The sequence below is a fragment of the Bos indicus genome, chromosome 9, assembly GCF_029378745.1.
Source record: "Bos indicus isolate NIAB-ARS_2022 breed Sahiwal x Tharparkar chromosome 9, NIAB-ARS_B.indTharparkar_mat_pri_1.0, whole genome shotgun sequence".
Taxonomy (NCBI): Eukaryota; Metazoa; Chordata; class Mammalia; order Artiodactyla; family Bovidae; genus Bos; species Bos indicus.
In genome coordinates, this window is record NC_091768.1 from 79,934,416 (window position 1) to 79,955,482 (window position 21,067).

At 39.4% G+C, this 21,067-nt stretch overlaps 1 protein-coding gene across 9 annotated transcripts in view; it reads left to right on the forward strand.

The window, feature by feature from the left end:
* Positions 1-21,067, forward strand: part of ADGRG6 (adhesion G protein-coupled receptor G6) — a 153,578-nt gene that overhangs the window by 14,655 nt on the left and 117,856 nt on the right. The window contains exon 1 of one of the 9 annotated variants that reach the window (XM_070796265.1): positions 16,867-17,976. The exons of the other annotated variants lie outside the window; for them this stretch is intronic. The gene's annotated coding sequence lies outside the window, so the exon portion shown is untranslated. Of the gene's footprint in view, positions 1-16,866; positions 17,977-21,067 lie in introns of those variants that run through there. 9 annotated transcript variants of the gene reach the window in all.

Consider the following 21,067-nt stretch of genomic DNA (forward strand, 5'->3'; position numbering starts at 1 on the left):
CAGCTATCATTTCGTCAAATAAGTTTTCTGCCCCTTTCTAATTCACTTCTTCTGAGAGCCCTAGAATGGAATGTTAGAATGCTTGGTGTTGTCTCAGGGGTCCCTTAAACTATCTTCATTTATCTTAATTCTTCTTTCTGTTCAACCTGAGTGATTTCCCCTGCTTTGTCTTATCACTGGTCTGCTCTTCTATATCATCTAATCTCCCATTGTTTCCCCTAGTGCATTTTTCATTTCAGTCATTCAGCTCTGATTTGTTCTTCTTTATATTTTTTAACTCTTTAAGTTCTTACTGTGAAAATTCATTCTTCTGAGTTCAGAGAGAATCTTTATGATCATTACCTTAAACTCTGTATTGGGTAAGTTGCTTCTCTCTATTTTGTTTATTTTTTTAAGGTTTTGCCTTATTCTTTCATTTAGAAAATATTCAATATTCATATGTGTCCTCATATTGCCGAATTTCTGTTTTTTTTTTTTTTTTTCAGGTATGTGTGTTATGTCTCTCAATCTTGGTGAAGTGGCCATAGGTAGGAATGGCTCTATGGGATCCAGCAACAAACTCCTCTCTGGCCACCACAGTGAGATGCTTCAGGGGTGTTCTCTAAGTAGGCTGCATGCAACTTTTTGTTGTGATGGGGCTGACTGCTGCAGGTGTGCTGGAATGTGTGCTTGTTTCCTGACCTAGCTGGCCACAAGGTTCCACCACGTACAGTTTCTGCAGGCATGCTATTGAAAGGTTGTTGTTGAATCACACGAATACACCGGGATTCTTGGCCCCCGGAGGAGAAGAATTCAATCCGGGGCCAGAGACGAGGCTTGATCGCTCGGAGCTTTTGTGTAATAAAGTTTTATTAAAGTATAAAGGAGATAGAAAAAGCTTCTGACATAGGCATCAGAAGGGGATAGAAAGAGTACCCTACACATCGTTTTAATAGTTACCTCAGATTCGTCTGTATTTTTTTTCAATTTTAGTAGGTAAGTTTTATACATAGTGAGAGATTAGGAAGGTAACTTTGTTCAGTCAGTCAGTTCAGTCGCTCAGTTGTATCCGACTCTTTGCGACCCCATGAATCGCAGCATACCAAGCCTCCCTGTCCATCACCAATTCCTGGAGTTCACTCAGATTCATGTCCATTGAGTCAGTGATGCCATCCAGCCATCTCATCCTCTGTCGTCCCCTTCTCCTCCTGCCCCCAATCACTCCCAGCATCAGAGTCTTTTCCAATGAGTCAGCTCTTCGCATGAGGTGGCCAAAGTACTGGAGTTTCAGCTTCAGCATCACTCCCTCCAAAGAAATCCCAGGGCTGATCTCCTTCAGAATGGACTGGTTGGATCTCCTTGCAGTCCAAGGGACTCTCAAGAGTCTTCTCCAATACCACAGTTCAAAAGCATCAATTCTTCGGTGCTCAGCTTTTTTCACAATCCAACTCTCACATCCATACATGATCACAGGAAAAACCATAGCCTTGACTAGACGGACCTTTGTTGGCAAAGTAATGTCTCTGCTTTTGAATATGCTATCTAGGTTTGTCATAACTTTCCTTCCAAGGAGTAAGTGTCTTTTAATTTCATGGCTGCAGTCACCTTCAAAATCTGCAGTGATTTTGAAGGCCAAAAAAATAAAGTCTGACATTGTTTTCCCATCTATTTCCCATGAAGTGATGGGACCAGATGCCATGATCTTCGTTTTCTGAATGTTGAGCTTTAAGCCAACTTTTTCAAACTCCACTTTCACTTTCATCACAAGGCTTTTTAGTTCCTCTTCACTTTCTGCCATAAGGGTGGTGTCATCTGCATATCTGAGGTGATTGATATTTTTCCCGGCAATCTTGATTCCAGCTTGTGCTTCTTCCAGCCCAGCGTTTCTCATGATGTACTGTGCATAGAAGTTAAATAAGCAGGGTGACAATATACAGCCTTGATGTACTCCTTTTCCTATTTGGAACCAGTCTGTTGTTCCATGTCCAGTTCTAACTGTTGCTTCCTGACCTGCATATAGGTTTCTCAAGAGGCAGGTCAGGTACTCTGGTATTCCCATCTCTTTCAGAATTTTCCACAGTTTATTGTGATCCACACAGTCAAAGGCTTTGGCATAGTCAATAAAGCAAAAATAGATGTTTTTCTGGAACTCTCTTGCTTTTTCAATGATCCAGAGGATGTTGGCAGTTAGATCTCTGGTTCCTCTGCCCCTTCTAAAACCAGCTTGAACATCAGGAAGTTCATAGTTCACATATTGCTGAAGTCTGGCTTGGAGAATTTTGAGCATTACTTTACAAGCATGTGAGATGAGTACAATTGTGCGGTAGTTTGAGCATTCTTTGGCATTGCCTTTCTTTGGGATTAGAATGAAAACTGACCTTTTCCAGTCCTGTGGCCACTGCTGAGTTTTCCAAATTTGCTGGCATATTGAGTGCAGCACTTTCACAGCATCATCTTTCAGGATTTGGAATAGCTCAACTGGAATTCCATCACCTCCACTAGCTTTGTCCGTAGTGATGCTTTCTAAGGCCCACTTGACTTCACATTCCAGGATGTCTGGCTCTAGGTCAGTGATCACACCATTGTGATTATCTGGGTCGTGAAGATCTTTTTTGTACAGTTCTTCTGTGTATTCTTGCCATCTCTTCTTAGTATCTTCTGCTTCTGTTAGGTCCCTACCATTTCTGTCCTTTGTCGAGCCCATCTTTGCATGAAATGTTCCCTTGGTATCTCTAATTTTCTTGAAGAGATCTCTAGTCTTTCCCATTCTGTTGTTTTCCTCTATTTCTTTGCATTGATCGCTGAGGAAGGCTTTCTTATCTCTTCTTGCTATTCTTTGGAACTCTGCATTCAGATGCTTATATCTTTCCTTTTCTCCTTTGCTTTTCACTTCTCTTCTTTTCACAGCTATTTGTAAGGCCTCCCCAGACAACCATTTTGCTTTTTCGCATTTCTTTTCCATGGGGATGGTCTTGATCCCTGTCTCCTGTACAATGTCATGAACCTCCATCCATAGTTCATCAGGCACTCTATCTATCAGACCTAGGCCCTTAAATCTATTTCTCACTTCCACTGTCTAATCATAAGGGATTTGATTTAGGTCATACCTGAATGGTCTAGTGGTTTTCCCTACTTGCTTCAATTTCAGTCTGAATTTGGCAATAAGGAGTTCATGATCTGAGCCACAGTCAGCTCCTGGTCTTGTTTTTGCTGACTGTATAGAGCTTCTCCATCTTTGGCTGCAAAGAATATAATCACTCTGATTTCGGTGTTGACCATCTGGTGATGTCCATGTGTAGAGTCTTCTCTTGTGTTGTTGGAAGAGGGTGTTTGTTATGACCAGTGCGTTCTCTTGGCAAAACTCTATTAGTCTTTGCCCTGCTTCATTCCATATTCCAAGGCCAAATCTGCCTGTTACTCCAGGTGTTTCTTGACTTCCTATTTTTGCATTCCAGTCCCCTATAATGAAAAGGACATCTTTTTTGGGTGTTAGTTCTAAAAGGTCTTGTAGGTCTTCATAGAACCGTTCAACTTCAGCTTCTTCAGCGTTACTGGTTGGGGCATAGACTTGGATTACTGTGATATTGAATGGTTTGCCTTGGAAATGAACAGAGATCATTCTGTCGTTTTTGAAATTGCATCCAAGTACTGCATTTGGGACTCTTTTGTTGACCATGATGCCTACTCCATTTCTTCTAAGGGATTCCTTCCCGCAGTAGTAGATATAATGGTCATTTGAGTTAAATTCACCCATTCCAGTCCATTTTAGTTCGCTGATTCCTAGAATGTCGACGTTCACTCTTGCCATCTCCTGTTTTTTTTTTGCCATCTCCTGTTTGACCACTTCCAATTTGCCTTGATTCATGGACCAGACATTCCAGGTTCCTATGCAATATTGCTCTTTACAGCATCAGACCTTGCTTCTATCACCAGTCACATCCACAACTGGGTATTGTTTTTGCTTTGGCTCCATCCCTTCATTCTTTCTGGAGTTATTTCTCCACTGATCTCCAGTAGCATATTGGGCACCTATTGACCTGGGGAGTTCTTTCAGTAGCCTATCATTTTGCCTTTCATACTGTTCATGGGGTTCTCAAGAGAAGAATACTGAAGTGGTTTGCCATTCCCTTCTCCAGTGGACCACATTCTGTTAGACCTCTCCACCATGACCCGCCTGTCCTGGGTGGCCCCACAGGGCATGGCTTAGTTTCATTGAGTTAGACAAGGCTGTGGTCCTAGTGTGATTAGATTGACTAGTTTTCTGTGCTTATGGTTTCAGTGTGTCTGCACTCTGATGCCCTCTTGCAACACCTACCGTCTTACTTGGGTTTGTCTTACCTTGGACATGGGGTATCTCTTCACGGCTGCTCCAGCAAAGCACAGCCGCTGCTCCTTACCTTGGACGAGGGGTATCTCCTCACCGCCACCCCTCCCAACCTTGAACATGGAATAGCTCCTCTAGGCCCTCCAGCACCCACGAAGCCACCGCTCTTTGGACGTGGGTTTGCTCCTCCCGGCCGCCGCCCCGGCCTTGGGTGCGCTGTCACAGCCGCCCACGCTCCGGTAACTTTCTTAGATAAGACAAATTTTGGAACTGTAGGCTTTGGCAGGTACAAAATTTTCTGCTACTTTCAAATGAATAATTTTTTATGCAGTTTTCCTTTTATTTTCAACAAGTAGAATATGTATGTGCTTTTTCGTACTCTTCTTTCTAAGATTGCAATATAATAGTATTTAGTAAGTAAAGAATGTGGAAAAGAACAAAATGGAAAAGAACCAAAAAGAGAGGGGAAAAAAAAAACTTACTCTAGACTTAATGAGTGTGTTTTACAGGGTGGAGTAGCAGCGGAGGAAAGAGTGAGTCTAGCAAATCTAAAAGTTTGGTATGCTTAATCAGAACCTTTCCCTCCCCCAATATTATTAAAGTACATTTGACATTTGTGAGAGCACTATAGTACTTAAAGGAGTTACAGAGAACATGTAATTATATTGCTCCTTTTAAATGCATTTAAACTCTAAGGGCTATGTTATCATAATTCCATAATTTTTGAGTACTGTGTGTGTGTATCAGATATGTATCAGACTCTTATCAAAGTCCTGGCTATGCAGAACTAAGTCATGGAGTTTTAGTGTTGTTGGGGAGACTGACATGAGACAAACAGGAAGGACTGTGATATGTGGTCTAATAAAATTGTGACTCTGATATCAAGGGATAACAGAAGAGATCTCAGAAAAGTTTGCACACAGGAGGTAGTGTTAAAACTCCATCTTGTATCAAGGGTGATGAAAAAATATTTACCAAATGGTATGGCTTTGTCATTCACCATTTGAAGAACTTGCTCTGTAATCAGGTTGGAGGGCTGGCTGTAAAATCTGATGCAGTTGTGGGAGTGGTTCATCCCTACTGAGTATCATCTCTGACCTTAACTGAAAGCAAGAAGATAGAAAGTGAATATGGAAATGGAGAAGGGCAATGTAGGCAGAGAAAAGGTCAAGGACGAACCCACAAGTGCACTGAAAGTGATTTTATGAAAGGATCAGTACTTCCTGTTTCTAGAATAAGGATCTCTGCAGAAGAGACTCAAGACTGAACGTAGACATGTAATGGGGAGGCCAGACGGTGGAGGATGTAGCTGGAGGAAAAGTGCTATCGAAACTGAATGAGGGATTCCAGCTCAGTTAGAGGATAGCCAGGTCACTGTCAGTTGTAGTTCAGTAAGATACGTGTAACCAGAAAGGTATGCTTGAGGAGCAGAGGGTAAGAACTTCCTTAGATGACAGTTAGGTAACTCAGTAGTAGAATTGTCTTTGGTTTATTGAATCTGTAGTTTATGCTTTTTCTCTATCATGTCATTTTACTTCAGAAATGGCAGCCTTCCTTTCCTCCTTAGTGAACTGCATTCATAGATACATCAAAAAGCTGGAGATATTAATAAAATTTTAGACACACTAGATGCTTTCTCTTTCATGCTCAAACTCCTATTTTGTTGTGATCAACAGTTGCTGAATCTAGGTTGGAAATGCCTTCGTTAACTTTTTAACGACTGGGGCTCTCATCTACACCAGGAATATTGTGTGAGCTCCTGATCATCCCCTTGCATCCAGGTTTCTGTTAAACCACAGTTGGAATCATGCCACCACCCTGATGAAGTTCCCCTAAGATTCTCATCGCCCACAGGATAGAGTCCACAGTCCTTACTTGATGTAATGTCACAGCTCTCTAGCTTTATAATGCCATCAAGTGGTCAAGCGCTTGCCCTACTGTGTGTGTGTGTGTGTGAGTACATGCTCAGTTGGGTCTGACTCTGCAACCCCATGGACTGCAGCACACCAGGCTTCCCTGTTCTTCACTATCTCCTGGTATTTGCTTAAACTCATGTCCGTTGAGTTGGTGATGCCATCCAACCATCTCATCCCTGTCACTCCCTTCTCCTCAGTCTCTCCCAGCATCAGGGGCTTTTCCAATGAGTCAGCCCTTCACATCAGGTGGCCAAAGTATTGGAGTTTCAGCTTCAGCATCAGTCCTTCTGATGACTATTCAGTGTTGATTTCCTTTAGGATTGACTGGTTTGATCTCCTTGCAGTCCAAGGGACTCTCAAGAGTCCTTTGAGATGTTTAGGGGTTCAACCTTTCTATCTTTATGGAAGACCAGCTATTTAAGGGGGGATATTTCATAAAATTGTATAATAATTACTATACATATACAGTCCATGGAATTCTCCAGGCCAGAATACTGGAGTGGGTAGCCGTTCCCTTCTCTAGGGGATCTTCCCAACCCAAGAATCAAAGCCAGGTCCCCCGCATTGCAGGCAAATTCTTTACCAGCTGAGCTACAGGGAATCAAGAATACTGGAGTGGGTAGTCTATCCCTTCTTCAGGGGATCTTCCCGACCCAGGAATCGAACTGACCCAGAAATTGAACCAGGATCTCCTATATTGCAGGTGGATTCTTTACCAGCTGAACTACCAAGGAGTCTTTTAGCTCTTAGGGCAGAATATAGAAACTAAACCAGTTTTGTTATTCATCTGGAAACTAAAATCAGATTTGAAGTCTAATCATCAAATTGAACTTTTTTTCTCCTATTATTAAAGGATAACTTTTAATTTTTTCCAAAGTAAGACCATAGTACCATCTGAATATTTATATCTTAATAATCCTAGTCATCAATACAATCTATTGGGTTATTTCAGGTTAAAAACACAAGTGAATCCTGTGTTGCTGAAGAGAAAACTGCCTTTGAAAAGTACATTTTAAAAAATATAAACCTACTTTGGATTTTATTAAAACTTGAGCTGCACATACCATGGTATTACTGATTTTTTTGATGCCTCTAAGCTAATGATGAGAATGAAAAGTTTGCTTCGATACCACTGACACTGCTAAGTTTCTTTGAGTACTTTGATCCATCAGTAACATGAGTTAAATGCTGACTCTGAACTAAAATTTTGCCAAGACGTTCTTTTCTACTCAGAAATACCTTCTCAGTGTGTATACTAGAGCTTTATTCCTTGTGGACTCTAGGTGGGAGGAGACAGTTATTACCTGTAGTGAAGCATGTGTGCCTGATTTTTCAGATCCTGTTTCTGGCAAAATCAGGCAGAAGGTGGTTGAAAATGGTTACACTGAATGATTGAGTTCCAGGGAGCAACTGACTAGAAGGAGACACTTCAAGATACATTGGGTTGATGGAAATGTTCCAGATTTTGGTTGGAATGTAGTTACATAGGGGTATTCATCCTCAAACCTGATTGAACAGCACACTTAAAATCTATGCATTTTAGCATGTGTCAGTTACACCTCAAAAAGAAGTCTCAGCTAAGTGAAAAAAATATTAGTAATAGTTCTGCTGCTACTGTTTAGTCGCTAAGTCGTGTCCTACCCTTTGTGACCTCATGGATGGTAGCCTGCCAAGCTCCTCTGTCCATTGGATTTCCCAGGCAAGCATCCTGGAGTGGGTTGCCATTTCCTTTTCCAGGGGATCTACCCAACGCAGGGATCAAACTCGAGTCTCCTGCATTGGCAGGCGATTCTTCACCACTGAGTTACCTGGAAAGCCAGAATAGTTCTAGGACACAATAAGTAGACCTCTGATATATCCAGAATTGTCAGGATTTTATTAGCTATATAAAGAATTAAATAACAGCTTTCTAAAATACAACCTCTTTGTTGATTTTCTGGCTTTTGTTCTGTTTTGTTTGGCTAGCAGGAAAGGGTTATTTAGTTTTATTATTTATGAATTAGATATGCTTATTCAGATATTTTCAGTACTTACAAATACTCTTTTATCTCTGTTTGTAGACATTTCTGCAAAGGATGAAACCTCACCTAATTCCAGTTAAGCTTTCATTTCACCCTCCTTTAGCCTCTATATTCAAAAGTTTAACTTAACTGTATCTTTACCTGGCAGACCTTTTCTGTGAGTCTTTCCTTCATTTAATAAAAATACATACAATGATCAGTATATAATTACTTATCAGATTTTGCTTCTTGACCAATACCTTAATGGAGATTTATTGATATTATTGGCTTGTTACTCTTAATAAAAATGAAAGAAAAAAGGAAGCCTCAAGAACATTCACTCCATTAGTTGTAGTGTTATTTTTCTTTTTTCATATTTTTCTTTCTGTTCATTTTATCTTAACAGAACTATTTATCATTTAGTATAAAGGGATTTGTACTAGTTTCACAAACACATGGTATTTGTGAAAAACTCCACAAATCTTTTTGTAAAGTTGATTGCTCAGCAAATATAAAGCATGAACCCGAAAGTAAATTACAAACACTTAAAAATTCCAGCCTAGAGCAGACTCAGCACCTGGTGAATGCTTTCTGAGGGGTTATTTGTTCTGCTCTGGTTCCTGACTTGAGAGGTTGTCGTGGGTAAATAGTGGGTTGAAAGCATCAGTCAAGGCAGTCTCATTTCAGAAGATGCACCTGCGGTGACTGTGTCCCTGGATGAAGGTCACTGTTTGCCTGGGAAGGGTGTAATGAGAATGTAGCCATTGATGGAATCAAAATAATGGAACGAGTAATCATCAACTGTTAATATTAAGATCCCAGACTATACAAAGACATCTTCTGAAAGAGAGAATGTATCCTTATTGGGTGGATAATTTGAGGAAATCCAAAGGGGGAAAATGGCATCATTTTAAACTTCAGTAAGTGTTAAAAAAAGATGAAGCTCAATTTTTACATTTTAAAGTCTCATCTCATTTCTGAGTTTCAGAGAAGTTTACAATTAAGCTGATTTAGCTGATGTTTTAGTAAGTGGGACCTGTGCTAGCGTTATAAGTTAATTATGCCCATCGGATAGGGCAGCGTTTTATTTTTCTTAAAAAAAAAAAAAACTTCATATATTGTTAAGACACTGGTCGTACTTTGAAATCAAGCCTACATAATGATAGAGTAGGGGAGATTTTATGGCTCTTCTATCTTGTGAAGCCACCACTCTCTAATTAGTTACCTGTGCAATTGCTCGGAAAGTGCTGTCAGACAGAAATATGGGGCTTATACTTCCTGTGTTTCTTTCTGTTAAGCATCAGAGGTTTGTTTTGTCAGTTATCCAATGTCTGAAAACGTTTTTTTCATGTATTTTGTCCACTTATATGTTTGTATGCTGGGAGGGGAAGTCCAATACTTGTTACTTCATTATGGCTGAAGCAGGAGTCCCTACCACTTTATCTGAACTTAATGTAAGCTTGCGTTTATTTGCCAATCATTTGATACACAGCAAAGTTCTTTTCTTTGAGGACTGATTTGTTAATTGGAGAGTGCTGTCTCTCTTGAGTAAATCATGCCCATGAAGTGTCATCATTGATTTTTTTTCTTCCAGTTTTATTGAGATATAGTTTACATATGGCACAGTGATTTTTAATTTTGACTCCTTTAGAGTGAAGAGAGATTGCTTATGAAGTGATCTGAGCACAGAATCCTTATTTTTGAGTTTTATCATTTAGTCATTATTAAACAGCTATTTTTATTTACCTTTATTCAAAATCTTTCTAATGATTTGACCAAGTTTTCATAGGCTTATATATCCTTTTACTTTTGTATATTTATTGAGTCATGTAAAATACAGTAAATTTCATAACTAGAATATGAAGTATAACTGGAAAAAATAGTAACAAATATCATCTAATAAGCCCAACTCAACTAATGGGAACAGCTATTCAGAGGGTCATTAGCTTTGAATATTCAACTTGCTGCATCATTCAGTGTTTTACAAAGAAAGTCATCGAAGTAGTTTAACCTGAGGCATCGGTTAAGTGCATGTTGGCTAGGAGAGCCTCTTGTGGATCTCTGGGCTGCAGCCTAAGGTATTCTTCAGTCTGAGCTGCTTTTTCCTGGTTTCAGTGTTACTACTGTAATGTTTCTTCCCTCCAGAATCAAAGTGCCAATGATATCTTTGACTCTTCCTTAGCAACACTTCTGTAAAACCCAAGTGAAGTGAAGTGAAGTGAAGTGAAGTGAAAGTCGCTCAGTTGTGTCCAGCTTTTTGTGACCCCATGGACTATAGAGTCCATGGAATTCTCCAGGCCAGAATACTGGAGTGGGTAGCCTTTCCCTTCTCCAAGGAATCTTCCCAACCCAGGGACTGAACCCAGGTCTCCCATATTGCAGGTGGATTCTTTACCAGCTGAGCCACAAGAGAAACCCAAGAATCCTGGAGTGGGTAGCCTATCCCTTCTCCAGGGGGGTCTTCCTGACCCAGGAATCGAACCGGGATCTCCTGCATTGCAGGTGGATTCTTTACCAACTGAGCTATTAGGGAACCCCCCTGTAAAGCCTAATCTTTTGCTAAATCTGGGAACATCTCTTGTATCTCCTTGGTCTTTTGAATGCTCTTCATTATTTTTCCTCCTAAGGTTTTTTTTAAATTAATTAATTATTGGCTATGTTGGTTCCTAGTTGTGGCATGCAGGATCTTTCACTGTGGCTGGCAGGCTGCTCTCTAGTTGTGGCACATGGGGTCAGTAGCCCCATGGCATGTGGGATCTTAGCTCCCCAGTCAGGAGTCGAACCTGCAATCCCTGCGTTGCAAGGCAGATTCTTAACCTCTGGACCACCAGGGAAGTCCATGCTCTTCGTTCTTATGTAGAGCCTGATGGTTTCTTACCTCAACTTTTGTAATAATAGAAAAACTGGTGCTATTAATGCCTGTTTTCATCTGTAAGCTAGTAATAAACCACTTTTGTGTAAACATTTTGTGTAAACCATTTCGTGTAAACTAAGAACATGGAGTTCTTAGTTGCAACACGCAGGATCTTTTATTGTGGCTGGCAGGAACCAGCAGGAAGGAAGGTTATTTGCTCAGGAACCTTGAAGAGCTTTTGGTTGCTGAGTTAATTACTGCCCTTATGGATTAACATTTGAGATCCTTCACCATGTATTCTTTACTAGTATTTTCTAAGCTATTTCGAAGGTTCCTTATTCATAATCTAAGAAATAGATAAATTGGAGAATATATTTTTCTCTGATATTTCATATATCTCCCTGCCTCTAAGTCCTCCTTACACTATTTCCTCAGTCTAAAACTCCTTTCTCCTTTTTTGCTACATGGAGAAGGCAATGGCAGCCCACTCCAGTATTCTTGCCTGGAAAATCCCATGGACAGAGGAGCCTGGTGGGCTGCTGTCTATGGGGTCGCACAGAGTCAGACACGACTGAAGTGACTTAGCAGTAGCAGCAGCAAGGTGCTTCCTGATCTTAAGACTTGTGTTAAATGCTTCCTCATGTGGGGAACATTTAAAATGAGGCTGGTAAGATGAGTAGGTTTTTTTCCCTTAATTTTCATGTATATATATATACTTGTTAGATAACATTTTAAAGGTAGAAATGAAGCAGGAAATATTTTCTATATCTCCAATTCTTTTCCCATTTCTCCTTTGGAGTTCTATAATAATTTGTACTTATTCTGTGTTTTATTGCTGGATTGTGTTTTATTTTTATTCATATTTATATTTGCTTTTTTATTGCTAATGAGTGCCTAGAATGTGGGGGCTATGTCTTCTTCTTCTTCACAAAACTAAGAGAGTATGGGTATTGCAATGTGAATGAATTAAAGTACATTATTTAAAAGGAGACATTTAAGATTAAGGTAACCCATCCACTCTATGGGTTTGATGTGAAAAGCACGAAGCTGTGTCACGAAAAAGTAGACCAAGACACAACCGTCCTTTTTAGTTATCATACTGGAGTAGATTTATTGAACTGTTCAGAGTGCTGCAGACCCTGGTGGCTTAGTCTGCATTTCATTCATTTTGGCTCTGTTTGTGTACTCCAATTTATATAGTACTTAAGACAAACTTCCTATGACGTTAATAACATGAGAACTCTGGCTTTAATGAAACAACGTGCCTGAGAGTCCAATATTGTGAAGTTTTCCTCTTCCTGTCTTTTCTTGACTGAGCTGTCCCTGCGGTAGGTTTCAGCTTCCAGCACACCTCCTAAAGTAACCCGCCTTCCTCCCCTTTCCATAGCACTGTGGGAGTGGGGATGTGGGGGAGGCACTGGAGCTTCCATGATCTTTATATTCTGTACCTTTCCCAGAAGGCTCCTAGCTTAACAGAATCTTGGGCTGAGGCTCTAGGGTGTTAAGTAGATTTGGGATTCTGGGCTGCTGTTAATTTTGCCTTAGCTATGTTATGAGTTGGCCTGGGATTTTAACTGAATTTTATAATGTTCTTTCCATGGGAAAAAAACATTCTAAAATCCAAACAACCATCTTGGAGCTTATTTTTTTGTAATATAGGAATTAGTACATTTTGGACTTGGTACTGTTGACTTTTTTATGACCAAATATTTCAAAATTCATTGTGCTTGTGCTTTATTCTTTTAAATCAAGTTAAAATAGTCTCAGTATGCATTATTTAGAAACATTATGTAGCCAGTGCTTTTAAACATTCATCAATTTATATGATATACTTCTCATTCAAATGAGTATTTATAAATTTTACTAAAATTAAAAATAGATGTTTGATTTTTAAAACTAGTCTGTGCTAGTTCATCCAGGGTGATGATGCTGTATCTCTGATTAATTTCTGGGAAATTTACCAAAAAGAATAATTAAATAGAAGTAAAGGCTTCATAGTAAAGTAATGCTCAAAATTCTCAAAGTCAGGCTTCAGCAATATGTGAACCGTGAACTTCCAGATGTTCAAGCTGGTTTTAGAAGGGGCAGAGGAACCAGAGATCAAATTGCCAACATCCGCTGGATCATCGAAAAGGCAAGAGAGTTCCAGAAAAACATCTATTTCTGCTTTATTGACTATGCCAAAGCCTTTGACTGTGTGGATCACAATAAACTGTGGAAAATTCTGAAAGAGATGGGCATACCAGACTACCTGATCTGCCTCTTGAGAAACCTGTATGCAGGTCAAGAAGCAACAGTTAGAACTGGACATGGAACGACAGAGTGGTTCCAAATAGGAAAAGGAGTACGTCAAGGCTGTTTATTGTCACCCTGTTTATTTAACTTCTATGCAGAGTACATCATGAGAAACGCTGGGCTGGAAGAAGCACAAGCTGTAATCAAGATTGCCGGGAAAAATATCAATCACCTCAGATATGCAGATGACACCACCCTTATGGCAGAAAGTGAAGAGGAACTAAAGAGCCTCTTGATGAAAGTGAAAGAGGAGAGTGAAAAAGTTGGCTTAAAGCTCAACATTCAGAAAACTAACATATGGCATCCGGTCCCATCACTTCATGGGAAATAGATGGGGAAACAATGGAAACAGGGTCAGACTTTATTTTTGGGGGCTCCAAAATCACTGCAGATGGTGATTGCAGCCATGAAATTAAAAGACACTCCTTGGAAGGAAAGTTATGACCAACCTAGATAGCGTGTTCAAAAGCAGAGACATTACTTTGCCAACAAAGGTCCGTCTAGTCAAGGCTATGGTTTTCCCTGTGGTCATGTATGGATGTGAGAGTTGGACTATGAAGAAAGCTGAGCGACGAAGAATTGATGCTTTTGAACTGTGGTGTTGGAGAAGACTCTTGAGAGTCCCTTGGACTGCAAGGAGATCCAACTGGTCCATCCTAAAGAAGATCAGTCCTGGGTGTTCATTGGAAGGACTGATCCTGAGGCTGAAATTCCAGTACTTTGGCCACCTCATGCGAAGAGTTGACTCATTGGAAAAGACTCTGATGCTGGGAGGGATTGGGGGCAGGAGGAGAAGGGGACGACAGAGGATGAAATGGCTGGATGGCATCGCTGACTCAATGGACGTGAATCTGGGTGAACTCCGGGAGTTGGTGATGGACAGGGAGGCCTGGCGTGCTGCGATTCATGGGGTCGCAAAGAGTCGGACACAACTGAGTGACTGAACTGAACTGATACAAAAAGAAACAGGAGTTAAAGATTAACAAGACTCTTAGAGGAGCCTGATCAGCTATAGTCCAAAGGTTCACAAAGAGTCAGACATGACTGATCATGTGGTTATTATACATACCATTGCAAAATTGTCATATCAAATTGAGCCTAATTATTTATAATATGCAATATTATTATCATTTTCAGGCCCTTAGCATCTTCTTTGTCTTCTTTTTGTTTTTGGTCTTGAATGTGTTTCAAGATGAGTGTTGCACTGAATGCTGACTCCTTGTCCAGAACAGAGTTGTTTTGTTCTTATGTACCCCTTGACTGTTCCCTGTTCTTTCAAATTAGTGGTGCAGAGACAGACTCATCCTGTGAGACTGAGATCATCTGTTATCAAAACTCACATATTAGGTGGAAACAGAGGCTTCATGGCTGAAGTGATCACAGAAACACATCTGTAGAAAAGGCCATCAATCAGGTTGTGTGAAGGTTGGGGAGAGCGTGTGTGTGTACTGGGGGGCTGGTGAACCCTTTTTGTCCATTTGTGGGATTTATATTTGCATACATTTGTTTTTCATTTAGAAGTCTTCTCACTTTAAGAATCCTTTTCAGATTAATTGACACAGATCATTCTGTCAGAAACTGATGGCATGCAGAAAAGTCTCCATACATTATTTAATGAATCAGTACCAAATCACGAGTATTGTAAAAGTTATAATTTCTCATCTCAGTCTGGTTATGAAAGACTAGTTTTCCATCTTGCTCTAATACTTTGGTTATTCACACTTATTAAGTTCTTTTCAGTTGTAATGTAATTGCCAGTGGGAGATTTTTTAATTGTTTTAATTTTCAAAACCTTGTAAAATAAGGATGAAACAAATGAGCCACAGCTTCAACTAAAAGAATGACAGGACAAGAAAAAGAGGAATTTAGTTTTCTGTTTTTATTAAGTCTTTGAGGACTAGGAGGAACTGGGAATCTTGTAACAACAACTTTCTGTTTAAACTGTAAAAATCCCCTAATTCAAATTTAGCAAGTGAGGTTCACCTTTTATATTAGGAAATGTTGTTTCTGAACACAATATGGGAAATCAGTGCTAGTAAGAAACAGATTTTATTAGTGCAGACATAGAATAAAGTTCTGAGGCTGTTAGATATGTCTAGGAAATATGTATTACCTTTTTTAAAAATTAATTTATTTGTTTTCATTGGAGGCTAATTACTTTACACTATTGTAGTGGTTTTTGCCATACATTGACATGAATCAGCCATGGGTGTACATGTGTTCCCTATCCTAAACCGCCCTCCCACCTCCCTCCCCATCCCATCCTCAGGGTCATCCCAGTACACTGGCCCTGAGCACCCTGTCTCATGCATCAAACCTGGACTGGTGATCTAGTTCACATATAGTAATATATATGTTTCACTGTTATTCTTCCAAATCATCCTACCCTCACCTTCTCCCGCAGAGTCCAAAATTCTGTTCTTTACATCTGTGTCTCTTTTGCTATGTCGCATATAGGGTCATCGTTACCATCTTTCTAAACTTCATATATATGCGTTAATATACTGTATTGGTGTGTTTTTCTTTCTGACTTACTTCACTCTGTATAATAGGCTCTAGTTTCATCCACCTCATTAGAACTGATTCAAATGTGTTCTTTTTAAAAGCTGAGTAATATTCCATTGTGTATCTTTCTTATCCATTTGCTTCCATGTCTTAGCTATTGTAAATGGTGCTGCAATGAACATTGGGGTATACGTGTCTCTTTTAATTCTGGTTTCCTTGGTGTGTATGCCCAGCAGTGGGATTGCTGGGTCATATGGCAGTTCTATTTCCAGTTTTTTAAGGAATCTCCACACTGTTCTCCTTAGTGGCTGTACTAGTTTGCATTCCCACCAACAGTGTAAGAAGGTTCTCTTTTCTCCACACCCTCTCCAGCATTTATTTGTAGACTTTTGGATAGCAGCCATTCTTACCAGTGTGAGATGGTACCTCATTGTGATTTTGATTTGCATTTCTCTGATAATGAGTGATGTTGAGCATCTTTTCATGTGTTTGTTAGCCATCTGTATGTCTTCTTTGGAGAAATGTCTGTTGAGTTCTTTGGCCCATTTTTTGATTGGGTCATTTCTTTTCCTGGAATTAAGCTGTCTGAACTGCTTGTATATTTTTGAGATTAATTCTTTGTCAGTTGCTTTGTTTGCTATTATTTTCTCCCATTCTGAAGGCTGTCTTTTCACCTTGCTTATAGTTTCCTTCATTGTGCAAAAGCTGTTAAGTTTAATTAGGTCCCATTTGTTCATTTTTGCTTTTATTTCCATTTTCTTGATAACTGTGTAACAACAGAACTCTTGTACCTGGCTTTAATTGTTACCCCACCTTTTCTTCTGTTCCTATTCATTCATCTCAAGAGGATTGTGTAAACAGTCTCTCTTCATTTTATTATTTAAAAGTCAATTATTTTTATAAAGGGTAAACTCCTTTTCAGTTTTTCCACTTTCATTGTCTCTCTTTAGGGAATTTTTTTTTTTTTTTTTTTTAGGAAATTTTTGAATTAAAATATGCTCTAATCCTAACTCATCATTAGGATCAATAATCATAAACTTGTATAAAAAGTAATCTTCTCTAAAGAAACAGAAGTCCTATGTTTTGAGATTAAATCAAATTAAATCAGTGTCTCAGTCATGCTGCTTTATTTTGTATATTGCTCTTTGGTGTATTTAAGAAGAAAAAAAAAGGAAGGGAATTATTGTTCCTATGTTCCAGAGGAGACTGAATTGAATATTTAATCATAATTGTGTAGCATAAGAACCAGAACATAGTTCTTGTGGCTCCTACTGCAGGTTCTTTAATTAATGTGAAAAGTAGATCCCCAAGGGCTTTCCTGATGGCTCAGTTGATCAAGACTCTGCCTGCAATGCAGGAGAGCCTGGTTTGATCCCTGGGTCAGGAAGATCCCCTGGAGAAGGAAATGGCAATCACTTCCAGTATGCTTGCCTGGCTCATCCCATGGACAGAGGAGCCTAGCAGTCTATACAGTCCATGGGATCGCAAGAGTTGGACATGACTTAGCGACTAACCCACCATCACCACAGATCCCTAAATGGCCCACAGATACCAAACAAGCAGAGGCTATGAAGAGTCCACACCCTCACATGCCCATCCTTTTCTGATTAAATTTACCTCATCTCCTTAAGTAGGAGTCAGGGTATGTACTATATGCCTGATTCAGTAATAGTACTCAAAAAATTCACCCCTTATGTTTCAATCAAAGTATCACCAGAGTGATGTTTTATACCAGTGGTAATTAAAGTGTGATCTGGTCCTGGGCCAAACACTATCAGTATCATCTGGGAACTTGGGAGAAATGTACATTCTTGGGCCCCATCCTTGCCTACTGACTCAGAAACTCTGGGTGTGGGGTCCAGCAGTTTGCCTGTAAACAAGCCCTCCAAAGCGATTCCCACGCAGGCTAAAGTTTGAGGTCAGCTGTTTTAACTCATTCATTGCAGTTGAAATTCTGGTTAATTAAGTTTCATTTTTTTCTTGATGTATCCAAGGAGTCTGTCTAGCGTTTATAACACTGTTCTTGTTGATGTCCGCATCCCTCATGTGGAGCCTGAGATGGGAGAGCGCAGTGGTTCAGTACATGGGCTCTGAAGTCAAACTGTGAGTTGGAAATTCTGGTACTCTTGCTTGTGTACCGGGGATACAGCCTTGGGAAAAATTACTTCTCTGTGGAATGAAGTCACCATAGTTCCTACTTCCTAGGGTCATTGTGGCAATTCAGTGAAAGAATCCATGTAACATATTGAGCAGAGCCTGATCTCTTGGAAAGTACCAATGAAGTGTTTGCTATATTGTTAGCAGGGTGAATAGTTATTCACCAAGTAAATATTATTTTGAGAAATAATATTTTATTTCAACCAAGGATCTTAAAAATGAACTTTAGGGAAAACCACCAGTTGGGAAGACTTTTCCGGGGTTAGTGCAGGAATGTGCATGTCTCATTAGCAGTTGTTTTTTCCTTTCTAAATGTTGCTTGCTTGTTTATCTTAATAACCTAATAATAGCTTAAAGTGGCATAAAGAGAATGTTTGTGCTAAAAATTCATTTCAATGTAATATTCCTTTTTCTCCTCTAATGTTTTCACTTTTGAAAGGGAAGTAAGTGATGACATAAGCATCCAACTTTTGGGCATCAGCCGTCTGCTGCAATGTTTATCTATTTGTATAAATCCATGACATTTCTCATTGACCTTAATCTACAATTTTGAGTGTTTCCTCTTTATTTCGGTGAATAAGTATTATTTGTAGAAAGCTGCCATCCCCGAGTCACTGCTCTTGTGATCCACACAAAGGTAAATGAGGACCCTGGAAGTGGTGGAAAGGTGTTCCTTAGCTGAAAGTTTTTTTTTTTCATTTAAACATTGGTTCTTTTACTGCTTATGTAGCTGAGGCATTTCCAGTTTACTCCTTAAGCTTTCTTATTCCTCCCATAAGTTTGTGATAGTCATACATCTGCCACTAATCTGCCACCTATAATGGGAAGAGGGTAGGAAAAAAGATGGTAGGGGAAGGGCAGCCGTGCAAAGGCTAGGTATGTGAGTGTTGGTCTTGAACTTTACTTTTCACTGCAGACCATCGCCAGCAGCTGTTGGTTCCTTTATTTTAGTCTTTAACAGGTCCTGGCAAGGAAAAAAAAAATGTTCTGCTGAAAAAAAATTTTTTTAATTTGCTACTGCAATTTTTTTTATAAGCAGAAAACAGGGTAAGGGGAGGTTAGAAATTAGGTGGTGAAAACATTTTTTCTTGATGGTATTCTCAAGACAGAAGGGCTTCTGCAAGCCAGAAAGATGTGGGAGTAAATATGGTAATATCACTCATTAATCATGAAAACCATATTAAGAAAAGGTCTTCCCCTAACCCTTAGTGTCATATAACCAGGTCACCAGATCCATTTTTGGAGTCAGGGTTTTCTATATTCTGTTCAGCATCAAGAAACAGATGATATTTGATACCTTGCTTTTTCCCCTGAGGAAAAGAAACAAAATATGCTTGAGAAGACAGATTTGATCTCTTACAACCGTGTAGTATTGAATGCATTCAGTGGGCTGAAAGTTGAAAACAGTTTATATGCCTTTTTCCCTAATGGTCTTTCATTTGGGGTTTTGAGGAGGAGGAATTTACAACTTACTCTTTCCATTTTTATTACTAGAGTATAAAAACATGTTCTTTGTATGTCAGAAAGTCAATTTTCAATTTATTATATGTCAGAGGAACCGTAGCGCAATATTTTTTAAAGCATGGAGTTCTTGCCCGTGTAAAGACATTTGAGAATTGTTTCCAAAAAGAGTGTTTTGAGCTTCATTTATATAACGGGGGTTGATCAACAGTTTTGCCCATGGCAGGACAGAAGCAAAACTTGCCTTTGCCTGAAAGTCACTGATGAAGCCCACTCTCCTTTGGAGTTGAGGTCAGAAATGCTGTGAGTGATGTGGATATAACAGGAAAGGAAAAAAAAAAATTTATTAAAGGCTAATGTTTTTCAATTGTCCTGGATATTTTAGTGTTTCCCCATTCACTCCTAACTTTGGCCATCCGGATGCCTCTAGTTCTGAGAAGATACACTGCCTCTTCTTGCCTCTGTCCCTGCCTCCCTTCCTCCCTCCACCCCCACCCACCTCAACCCTTACGGCTCCTTTAAAGCCTGTAGTTCAAAGAAAGTCACAGTGAAGAGGGCTGTGTCTTTTTAGGCCCAGTGAAACATGTCCTGCAGCCCATGGGCTTTGTGTGAGGCTTTCTGTGATCTCATCTTGCAGGGTCAGAAATGAAAAAAGATTCTTCTGTTCTGTGTTTGCTGGTATAATCATCACTCTCAATGACGAAAATGCAGTGGGAATCCAACAATGACATGACCCTCTGAAAAGGATGCTAAAAGAAAACTTCTTAGAAATGTCTTTAACTTAACCTCGTTTTATTTTCATAGATGGAAATTGTTCTGAAATGCACTGTGTTCACAGACTATAGATCTAGATTGGTATATATTTAAGACAATTTTAAAGCAACAATATTGATCACTCTTAGCAGGGTTAATGGAAGAGAAGAGTTCATGAAAACTATTGCCCTCTGCTCTATTTTTTTAAAAATTGCTCTCCTTCTCTCTTTTTTTTTAGTGTATTTATGACTAAGTAGGAAAATATGTGTCACTAGTTTTCCCACCCCCTCTCCATTAACTAATCAACTTAATTCACAGCTTGTGGAATTTGGCATGTTTTCATGTTAATTTTTTTGTCCTGTGTTAGGCCATCTTTTAATGAGATGCAGAGATATATTGTTGTCTCACAAAAGTTAGCTGCATTTTTACGATTCAGGACTGTATTGATACTTTGTGTCAATGAGAGCTTTACAAGGGGGAAATTAAATACAGATCTTTAGAACAAAATACTGTCAAATCTAAAATATATATTATTGGAGTTCCAGAAAAAGGTCTGGCACTCAGTTCTTCTAAAAGTAAATGTAACAGAATTTAATGTCAACACATGGGTAGATTACCCCTTGTTGCTTACTTTATAGCATGACTGTATCTCTGTATTATGTAATAGCTTCCCTTCCTTCCTTGAAAAAAAATGTGGATACTGAACTTGCTAGCATAGTGATGAGTAGTAGCATGTTCTGGCATATTAGTGATACTCTCAATTCACTAATCTCTAATTCAGTTCATGAAGAAATGTAAACATGTAAACACTAGATGACTTTCC